Raw genomic sequence first — 12,278 nt, 5'->3', positions numbered from 1 at the left:
TGTTTGTTTGTGTACCCAGGTTGGTCCGTGAGGGACACATGCTAATTCATGGGAAAACCATGGACCGTTCCAAGCCTGGATAGCCAGTGCAGGCTAATATATGCATGCTGGCCTAGATAGCTTTGACAAACAAAGCAAGAAATGGAAGAAAATAGCTAGGGAAAAGAGAGAAGGCCGCTTCCAAACACAATTGTACAATTTTACTCTTAGCCCTTACTTGTTAAGAAAGGAAACTGGAATTCCAATCTCAGGCCCCGATGCAAAGGCTGGTACCTATCGGGACACCGATAGCGCTACAGGACCAAACTAACCGCGTTGCCTTATTTGGGCCATTGTTAGGATATTATTATACTTGTCGTTACGACCAAATATTTCAAGCTTAATGAAAGATAAAATGGCATATTGTTTCTCTGGTGGAATCAAATGAAAATTCATTGATAATAAGTGAGCTATAATTGTTTTTGTAAATGGTAGTTAAAAATGTGACTTTGATGTAAACACTGAATTGAAAAACATTTTAAAATATCACTACATTCGTTGAAGCGCTTTTTCTGAGACACCATGTAGATTGATGTACCTGATGGTTTTTCAATCTCCCCAAGGAATCTCATTTGACGATGTTAACAACTGTAACATATTTCACCACCATTATTTGTATATATAGCCTACAAAATAAATAAACCCTTTGCAATATTTCTCAAGACAGTTTCTTTATTTCTTTACTATTATTTATGTGCATGATGGTAAAAGGTCACAACTTAACAAATTGAGTAAATAATTACCTCAAATTGAGGACATAATTCATTCAATTCATATTGACAAATAGTACTCAACATTGAGGGCATTATTTATTAATATGAGCTCAATGTTGGGTATTATTTACTCAATTTGAGTAATTTTCTACTCAATTTGATGAGTTGTGACCTTTTTACTCAAGTTGAGTAATATATTTCTAAGTGTGTATACAACAATACAAGAATAACAGTTCCTTACGGAGTGATCATAAATACTTTGGTGGGGTTTGGAAGAGCTGGAACCTCCGACATCATAATTGTTAGACCCCCCAAGGTTTTTTTTTTAATCCCATTTTAATGGTCTAAATTCCTTCATGTTCTCAAAAAGGAACCAAACATATATGTTTTTAAATCATTAGCTAAAAATTACCATTTGGAGTAATTTCTCAATAGTGTTATGTAAAGTACGCAAATTTTGTTGGTTTGAAGCTTGAGAGCACACAATTGAATACTTAACAATTGAATAATTAAATACGCGGAGCACATTGTCGTATATTTTACCCCGTACTTTTACCCTTTTTGTATCCCCTATATTTTCCACCCCACCCCAAAGTATTTATGAACACTCCCTTAATAATACAAAACCCTGACTGATTCTTATTACGTTGTCATTTTCAAGATATTTCTTATTTGCTGCGACTTGTATTCTCCCATTCCTTGCGTAATGTCTCAGGTTATGTCACGTGATTTCAACAATCGTTTCGATCGCAGGCTCTAATTTACTGCTTTTTAATTTTGAAAATGTTGATACTATTTCCATCGCGACACCGCGGCTATTTTGATAATACTTGTTCAATTTTAGAAAAATCTTGTTCCAATCGTCAGGTTTTGTAAAAGCGGGTATACTGAATTCGATTTTTTTTTTCGGCAAGCAGTATAACACTTTAAAAATTATTTATCTGGTCCCATGGATCCCAGAAATGTAACGCTCGTACGACATTATAGTTTTTACCCCCTGTATGATCCTATATGGATATGTGGGGGTCCTTATTTAGTGTGATGCTTTGAAATGCAACTTGGCAGACAAAATATTCGAGTACAACGTACACAAATTAACTAAATAAGTTCGGTGCCAGCTTTTACGTTAACTTGCCGATTGAAGTTTATATAAGCACATTTTCCTAAGATAGAATCAGTTTTGATAATAATTTCTCAGCCTTTACCATCTTCAAAATTTGACGTATCAATACACCATAAGTAAACCCTTAAAGTTCAATTCCACTATTTCTCTATAACAATGGAAGAAATAGGTCAATTCAAGCACAATTTTCTCATGCATGAAACGCTCACTGTGAAAAGACATTAAATATCAATTAAATAAATCCCCAAATTACCAAAATTTTAACATAGTAATGATGACCTGAGACTTTTTTTGTTTTAAACCACTGAAGTGTAAAGACCACAATTTTATAGTGCGCCCTCATTTTTAGGACCAGATAGGAGCACACCGGCTAGGTTGGAAAATCGATGTGCAGCGGATAAATTTGGGGGGAAATTTTTCATCAAAATTGTACAATAATGGTAGAAAACATGTCATTTCTGCATGTTACTTTGAAATTTGCATATTTTTGGCTATACAGCTTGGTATTTTTCAGTGATTTTTAAGCACCTTTTTCAGATGCCTTGTAAGAAAATAGTTCCTCAGTTTTTCAAGCACTGTCAAGCTCTAATTAGTGGTATCTAATTCAGACTTAGAAGGGCAATAGTGGTTTCAGAAAACGTAAATGATTCCAGTGCAAAGTTAAGTGACCTGGGCCTTGTGGGCTTATGTCTGTGCATATAGCGCATTATATACTTCATTAATATATTCTTGTTCATTGATTGGTTAAAAGTGGATCACATGACCAAAAATAGTTCTACCATCAGTACTCCTATCCGTAATTCATAACCTCATTAATAAAAGCGATGCGTGCGATCCAATCATATTTTATTATTTGTGAAAACGCGAACGCAAATCGAGGTCATTAATATCTCACAATTGACCGCAAAATGCGTAATTGTTCCAATGTCGCACACAATTGACTTCTGCGTGCGCCGTATTGTGCGTCCAACGAACTGCTCGCGCGCTGGCTGCCGTATTTGGATTGCGCGCTACCATATTTGCACAGATTCTGATACGCACTTTTGTTATTGGTCGTTTTGTTTTAGCCTGATCGATTTTTAGAAAGGGAAGATGTAAAAATCATCCATATTTATAAACTTTTGAGCAAAATTTTGTGTTATTTTGTAAGGTGAAGAGATTTAAGTGACGGTTATGAATGAGGTTAATAACTTTGCATCGGTAATATGTCGGGCATTGTGAAAAATCTAAACATTTTGCTTTGGACCTCGGAATATCCCTTGGGGCTACGCCCCTCGGGATATTCCTCGGTTCCAAAGGCAAAATGTTTAGATTGTTCACAATGCCCTCCAAATAACCGATGCGCAGTTATTAACCTCTAATTCATAACCTCATTAATAAACGCGATGCATGCGATCCAATCATATTTTATCATTTGTGAAAACGCGAACGCAAATCGAGGTCATTAATATCTCACAATTGACCGCAAAATGCGTATTTGTTCCATTGTCGCACACAATTGACCGGCGTTTGCGTGTTGTTGTGCGTCGAACAAACTGCGCGCGCGCTGGCTGCCGTATTTGGATTGCGCGCTACCATATTTGCACGGATTGTGATACGCACTTTTGTTATTGGTCGTCCTGTTTTAGCCTGATCGATTTTTGGAAAGGGAAGATGTAAAAATCATCTATTTTTATAAACTTTTGAGCAAATTTTTGCGTTATTTTGTAAGGTGAAGAGATTAAAGTGACGGTTATGAATGAGGTTAATAACTTTGCATCGGTAATATGTCGGGCATTGTGAAAAATCTAAACATTTTGCTTTGCACCTCGGAATATCCTCGGGGCTACGCCCTCGGGATATTCCGCGGTTCCAAAGGCAAAATGTTTAGATTTTTCACAATGCCCTCCAAATGACCGATGCGCAGTTATTAACCTCTAAATAGTACCTCAAAGCCGTAAATAGTATTTTCAATGTCACGGATGAACCGTAAATAGTACCTCCAAGCCGTAAATAGTACTTTTGACCATGCCTTCCGCGTGCGCGCATTCGATGCGACGGAACAGTTCACGCACGCGAAACTGCCATAGCGTGATTTCACGCTGCTGTAATGGTTAGCTCGATTTTAGCCTATTCGATTTTGTAGACGGGCAAAATATAGGTTGTGCTTAAATTAATTGGTCGTGCTGTTCACTCGGGATAGAAGCTGGAGAGTCAAAACGTCAAATATAATTTTCTTTTAACCAATCAATGAACAAAGAACATATTAAAGAGGGGTCTTTCAGGTGGATTTGATGAGCGGTAACGCCTATCAGAGCCCCACGCTAAACACCATTCAGTCTGTTGGAGATTGATGTTGGTGGATTGCTTCTTTCCTTTGAACGTAACATCCACAGAGCCGTTAACATTATATTGGTCTACCTGAACTAAGTACCAGCCCGTTCGCGGTTGTTGACATTTCAAATACAGATACGCACCACATGGCGGTAAGCCAACAGACGATGGAATTGGAACTGTCAGTCGATAACCGAACTCAGAATGCTGTTTGATAGCATCAAGCAATGGATTGAATGCAATCAGGAAGACAATAGGGGAAAGCGTATCGCCTTGGAAGACACCTCGCTTAATTGGCACTGGTTTTGTTTGCCACTGTGTAGACTTCACAGAAACTTCAAGGTTGTCATAGATCTTGCGTATGTAGGAGATGACAGCTGGAGGAACGCGGTAAAACTCAAGCAGTTGGAAGATAATCTCATGAGGCACCGAACCGAAGGCGTTAGCCAGGTCAAGGAATGTTATATAGGCCTTGCTCTTAGTTTGTTCAGCGTCGTCAATGATAGCATTAAGTGAGTAAATGTGTTCAATCAGCCCGTTTGATCCAGACAGGAAACCCTTTTGAATTTCTGGATCAATGATGTCATTCCGCAGGAAGAACTGTTCAAGGCGATTGGCTAAGATCTTGTGAAGAAGTTTGGAGATGGCGGAGGTAAGTGCTATAGGACGAAAGTTCGAAGGATCATTAGTATCACCTTTCTTGTAGATAAGGCTAACAACTCCAGATGACCATGACGCAGGTGGCGTTTTCTCTTCAAACACGATCTTATTGTACAAGGTTGCCAAGAAATGGTGAGTACAAGGCAAGTGTTTCAAGTACTTGTATTTAATTTGATCAGGACCTGGCGCCGATGAAGAGGAGCATTTTCGCAGAGAAAATGTAATGTCCTTCGGCTTGATAGCAGCAAGATTGAACTGTGCATTAATAGATGGGGTTTGTAATCCCTCAGGAATGGCAAACGATTCTGACGGAGCTTTGTATGTATTTTCATAAAACTCATAGCAGACATCAGAGGAAAATGAAGGCAGCTCATTTGATTCCGTACCACGGGAAGCAGTCTTTGCATAAGCATAGGGATCATTGCGAAAAAGTCTTTCATTGCGGATGGTTTGACGCGCGTGGTCTGCTCTATCGGCTTCTTTGGTGACTTTGTTATGGCCACGTACCGCTTGAATAAAGTCGTGGTGCTTATCTCCGCATATATCACGTCTGGCTTGATTTTTCAACGTACTAGCATTCTCGCGAACTTTTTCAATACGGCGTTGCCTATGAGGACCTTTATTAGGTTTTTCGCTGAATCCATGCTGAACAAGAGTGTTTCTGAGAGTTTGTGAAAATTCATGGGCAGCCACTGATGGTTCAATGTCGTCTGCACACAACCGAGTGTGGGTAGAGAAAATAGTCTGTTTCAAGTCTGTATCAATAGCATTCCAGTTGACAATACTTGGTTCAATGAGCGGCTTTACCACTGGTTTACTGAAGCACATGGTTCATACACACTTACAATGGTAGACAGTCAGTAAGCTTAAGCAGAGCAGAATTCAACAGTCATAACACACACAGGTAGATACTGATATAACATCAAAATGTGGTGAAATCAAAAGTCACAGATATAAAACCAAATGTACAGTGCTGCTGAAGATGTTAGACTAGGTTTGGTAGCCTCTGGAAGTGATATGCAAAGCTTGCAGTGGGGTTAGACCCTATTTTTTCCAGGAGCAGATTCAGATCAAACCTTCAGTCATGGCAGCCATATGATTTGCAGACATGTGGAGTATATAAAACAAATATATACTGCCTTTATTCGAAGTTCTGGTTAAAACTATGGTCCCTCGTTGAGATCAATTAATACTATTTTCCTTCTGGGCTGCGCCCCACACCGACACCGCCTGGCTAATAATTATTTGGTGCAGCAGAGACATTAAAATGAATACACGGGATCGATACACGTGAATTGCTATGCACGATTTTGATATCAGACGAAAATCTTCGGATACCGGGTTAGAAAATGATGAATACTCCCGTAAATGAATTTTTCTCAAGAAACCCGATGTGGTCTCATACGTGTTGAACAGATATGATGGTCGCTAGAATGCGCTTTGAAAATTGGCCGTGCGCTTTGAACTCAAAATCGGACCAAAACTCTAATTTTATATTGCGTTGGTCCTGTATGGACTACATCGTGTAGTACAGCTGCACTCACTACTAGGCAGTATAAAGTCGATGACCATTGACCTCAATGGGGTATACAAGCTTATTCACGCACAACAAAGATCAATTACCTGGCTATTGTGTGTAGCCTTAGTCATGTCCCTCGACTAATTATTCGTCTCAAAGAGCTTCAAAGGTCTGAACCAAATGGCCAATCGTGGCTGTGGATTCAACCTACCATGGCGATTTCTACCATGAAGATATAGGGTCGGTGACACTGTGCGCCCCTCAGGAAAATAGTACTATTGATCTCACCTCGGGCCCATAGTTTTAACCAGAACCTCTCATCTCATGTATACTATAAATGATATCGTTGCGCTTTTTTGCGAGTTAAATACAGAAGCTTCCAGAAGGTACCCTAGAACATATGACATGGGATGCTGGATATCATGTCCTCTGGAATACAACATGTCAAGAAACTGCGAAAAGGAGGTTAATATAAAGATTTCTTTGACCTGTTTGCATTGGTTTTAAAATGCACCTTGATTTGAGTCACGATTTGGCAATCGATGAGCAATATATACTTGTACTGTTTATCATTTGTTAGGTAGATTTCTTGCCTAATGAAGTGAAATAATGAATTGATATGTCAACAGAAAAAACTGCGGGTGCAGAAAAGTCAGTTTTACTCTATTTTACATTATGATGGCAAAGTTCAATCAATTACAACTGGAAGCCTTAAGAAAATCCGTTGACTTCAGGGATGATGTTTTGTCACCAGTTGCATCCGTAAATGCTGGTAATATAATTGAAGCAAATTAAAAATGTGTTAAGGTCACGTAAAATACGCACCCATATTGAAGAGACAGTGAAATCATTACAAGACGATACAAATCATGATAAACTTATAGGCTCCTCTGAAAGACGCTGCAAACAAAGGTAAGTTAGCGTGCAATTATATCCGTAATCTGGTAATTTATAGAATGCAATTACAAGGGTATATAATATTTACATACTAAAGGAAACACGAAACGTTTACGAAAACATTAGCAAAATGTTACAGAGAAAGTCGTCAAAAGATGTCGGGTTTAAGGCTATTTAAGTTTTCATAACTTTTGTTGCAAAACATTCTTGAATAATGCTAGTTATTTAGTTTAGGTGTTGACATAAATGTTTTGCAAGAAATGTTTACCAAAATACTTACGGTACCACAACAGTGACAGTGACAACATTGTAAAAATTGTGTTATATATATTCAAAACGTTTTAAAAGGTTTTATGACCTTTTATAACCTAACATTTAACGTTATTAAAACGTTGAACAAAACCAAAAAATGTTTAAAAACGTTTTTGTGTTTACTGGGTACCCAACAAACACAAAACGTTTAAATGTCGGGTTATATAAATAGTATAAAAACGTTTTAATAACAATAAAAAATTTGCGAAAATGTTTCCCAAAATATTTTACATTAACGTTTTAAAAAACGTTTTGACGACCTTTGTATAACGCGACATTTAAATATTTAAAAAATATTTTGAATAAATATTTTTAAAACATTATCGCGGATGGTGTACACTGAGGCCACAATGGGAGTGACTCAGTGGGTAAATTACCATTTTCGTTCACTTTTTCTGTAAATCATAAAAGCTTTTGCGATTGGACGGTTTGGACCCGTGATGACGTGTCATTGATTTGCACTTTTTTATTATGTAATTTAACAATAGCTTCCATAGACGTTATGTACAAAGTAGGGTCGAGTTTCCGTCCATGGTCGAGTTACCTTGAATATAATATCCTAAATATTTTTTGATATCAGGACATTCCTCGTATTCACAATGCATTTCGATTTGGATTTGGAAGATACCTTCTCTTAAATAACAGTATTGCGAACCACCAGCATCCATAGTTCGATGTAGAGAGTCTTTCTTATTCAGAGGAAATATTGCAATTATACACCTTATTGCCTTTTAACAATAACCAATGACACCAGCACATATCAGAGAATATGTAAGAAAAGGAGGGAGAACAGAATTATATCCTTGAGATAATCCCGTAGGTAATCCTGTTGCACCTATTCATAATCCTTTATTCTCAAGTGGTGGGTTAACCAACAATTAACAATGAGAGGATATTCCTGAACCTCGTTCAGTTGAAGATGATTTGAAGTGACCGCCAATTATGACCATTTGATATTTAATACCAAAATGTGAAAAAAAAAAAAAGAAATAATGTAGTGCCAAAATAATGTACCCTTTTACGGAAGGAGCAAAGTTTAACAAGTTATAACTCCGCTTCTGCAGTACGAATGTCAGCGGCGAATGTCAGGTTATTATTTCCCATTTAAAAAAAAAATTGCAGGCAGAGGTGGGAATCGATCTCGGTACCTCCCGGTTAAACAGCACTGTGCAAGACCACTAAGCCAACTAAAAATCTGTTGTGAGATGTGTGACATTAATCTTTGATATTGCTTAATGGAACAAATCGCGGAATTAAATCAGTAATAAAAGAAGTAGATTCTTATATAGCGGTCAAATTGGATAAAAGGGAAATATTTGTCCCTGCTCTAAAGAAAATATAGGTTAGAAAATTATCAAATAAATTTAAATTAAAAATTGAGATTTTATATATTTCTTTCACGAGGCGGCATTATCAAAGACAAACACTGTATAAGCTAAAAACTCGACCCTCATCACTAGATGCTGTCATAGCTCAATGGTAGAGCATCAGACTGCTGATATCAATATCGTTGGTTCGAGTCCTCCTGCCAGCAATGGTTATATTTATGATTTTAATGCTACGCTAAAATTTGTTCAATTTTTTTCGTTTATTTATTTATTTATTTATTTATTTATTTTTGTTTATTTATGTAAATAATTTGATATATTTGAAAGAGGTATTTGAGAAATTGTATAATCCTATGGGTCATTTTGAACACCCACCCCTCCCAAATTGCCAAACGCACAACACCTATGAGTTTGTATCATACATAATGATAAGTACGTCCATGTCATCATCATAAAAAAAACCATTCTATGTATACCTGACGCCGGCAACTAGACTACTATAAAAAAAAATAGTATCACATCTTTCCTGCTCAATCAAAATAATACTTGCAAATAGATCATGGTTTACTAATCTAATCCTGTAATATAGACCTGTAATATCACCTGTAATATAGGTGATCATTGTTTACATGGTTTGTTATGGTTGAGATTAGTGTCCGATCTCTGTAATGTAATGTAAATGAAGCATATTGATATGCAGGAAGTATCGATCAGGGCGCTAGGTTTATTGTCCTATGAGATGTAGGGCCTAGTGCGAACTGCCCAAGCTGCTTGTTCATTTAGTATCATAATCTATTAGGGAAAGATAAACACTATTCAAAATATCAATAGATAAGAAGAAAGGGATTTAGAGATAATTTGTAATTGAGTCATGCATGACTTAACAGAAGGTTCTTTCCAAAACCCAATCGTAATGTGTGGTGTGTCTGATGTGCTCTCATGTCACAAAATGCTGTGCAAAGATGGGTACAGATATCTTAATCAGAACAGAATTCTGCATAACATATCTGAAAATGACTTTGATTTTAACTCTACTTTTTCAGAAAATAAGCGATATATTAAAAAGCCCGATTTGCTTATGTTTATATCCGACTGCTAACTCCGTTTTGACCTTGTGTGTTCATGCACACACAACGTAAACACCACTCAAATGTTTCTTTTCAAATTTGTACAGATTACATTCCCAAGTTCTGGAAAAACACGTTGTATTGTAATATTGTACCGATTTTGCACAATTTGTATGAAAGTTGGCATAGGCGTGATAAACTTATACCGGAAGCCGAATTACATACGAATTTGATGATATTAACCCTCAACGTTCAATGACGATCATTATGATATAGCATGATGTTTAATTGCGCAGTAAATATAGTACGCCATTAGAGGTCCATTCCCAACATGCCCAAAAACTGTGAAGATTTACCGAAAAGCTTAATTTGTTTTCTCAATTAATTTTACTAATTAGGAAGAATGCAAATGACAGATTAAGAATACAAACAAAATACGAGTAAATATGTGTAAAGCAGTAAATTATTATTTTTTTTACTAAAAATGATAACACAGTACTCGTATGTTTAAGATACTATTACGTGCTTTTTAAGTTATGGATTAATAACTAATTAATAATTATTGCAAAACAAATTCATTCTCATTATCTTCGTTTGCTTGAATAACGTTGAAATAAATATTTACAGAATGCATTGTTATTCCTACACGCCAAAATGAATCCACATAATTGATTAGATTTGAACAATGGAACCCACACGGGATATCAAAATAGTTAAATATTGTGCAAAAAAAACTGCAAACGTTACACTTGTTTCGTGTTGATCACGCCGAATACATTTTCAATTTTTTCAAACCATATACAAATTTTCAAATTTAAGCGACATTCGTAATAGTAGGCTTGTTTTTATAATTATTTTACAAATTGTTTATAACGATATTCCAAGAGATTCATCAACTCATCAACAGTCTTCGCATTTTTCATGGTTAAAAACTGGTTATAATCTCGACTGTAAAGCGTTGGATTATTCAAGTTGAAATCCATATTACACCCCTTATGGAAGGCATATCCTTTACACAGGGTGTGTAGATTTGCAAATGAAGTCACCCATTAAGGGATCTAAAATGAGCGTTTATTGCGTTTCGACAGTATTTTTTTGTAGGACATGAGAGCACCTCAGACCTATCGAATTGCATTCTGAATACGAAGCATGTCTTTCTGATATCAAATAATTTTCATTTTTGAAAATCACAATATAATACAAATTTTATGACAAATTATAAAAATTTGATATTTTTCAAATTTTGATATATAACAGTCCTCGAAGTAAATTATATAAATCTAATGATATATTTTTTAAGTGTATGTAGCAGGGAGGAAAAGCCGACGGTCAATTGAAAATGTTGACTTTTCATATTGAAGATATGGATTTTTTCCCAAAAAGACCTATTTTTTTTTTTTTTTTGGTGTTTTGGGGAAAAAATCCATATCTTCAATACGAAAGGTCAAAATTTTCAATTGATCGTTAACTTTTCATCCCACCTACATACACTTTAAGTATAAATCATCAGATTTATAAAGTTTACTTCAAGTACTGTTAAATATTAAAAATATCAATTTTTAATGATTTGCATAAAATGTGTATTAAATTGCGAATTTCAAAAAATCAAAATTATTTGATATCAGAATGACATTCTTCGTATTCAGAATGCAATTCGATATGTCTGATGTGCTCTGATGTCCCAAAATAAAAACTGTCCAAACGTTCATACCCCAGCCCTTAAGGCACCCCTATTTAAATTTCACACTGCCTGTGTGTAAGATTAAGGTTATGTCTTCCATGTGCTTGTCCCGGTGCTTGTATGAATTTCGACTCAAATATCTCAATTTGCCGCACCGACACCTCTGATCTGATCATGCTGATAGGAAAAATAAACAAGTCACAAAACTAACTACGGTATACGCCCTTTTTGAAAGACGCTGATCGCTAATTTGACATTTTAAGGAAAAAAGAACATCTCTACATTTACACAATCTCCAAAATGGAGGAAATGTCTAGTTTTACAATATCTCCACAATAGAAAAAATCGTTATTTTGAAATTTAGACCAAAGAGAAAAAAATTAACACATTATCCAAAATAAAAGAAATCGCAAATTTAACACATTATTCGAAATAAAAGAAGTCGCAAATTTAACATTTTTGAGAGAAAGAGAAATAATTTTGCCATTATTTTAGGAAATAAATTTTAAAAAAATAAAACATTATACAATCTCCGATACAAAGAAAATCGCTAATTTGACATTAGAAAGAAATCCCTACTGCTAAAGCCATAATGTACAATTTCCGTTAAATTTTAATTTTGTTAT

Source organism: Amphiura filiformis, chromosome 18 (genome assembly GCF_039555335.1).
Source record: "Amphiura filiformis chromosome 18, Afil_fr2py, whole genome shotgun sequence".
Taxonomy (NCBI): domain Eukaryota; kingdom Metazoa; phylum Echinodermata; class Ophiuroidea; order Amphilepidida; family Amphiuridae; genus Amphiura; species Amphiura filiformis.
This window is presented reverse-complemented; position numbering follows the sequence as displayed.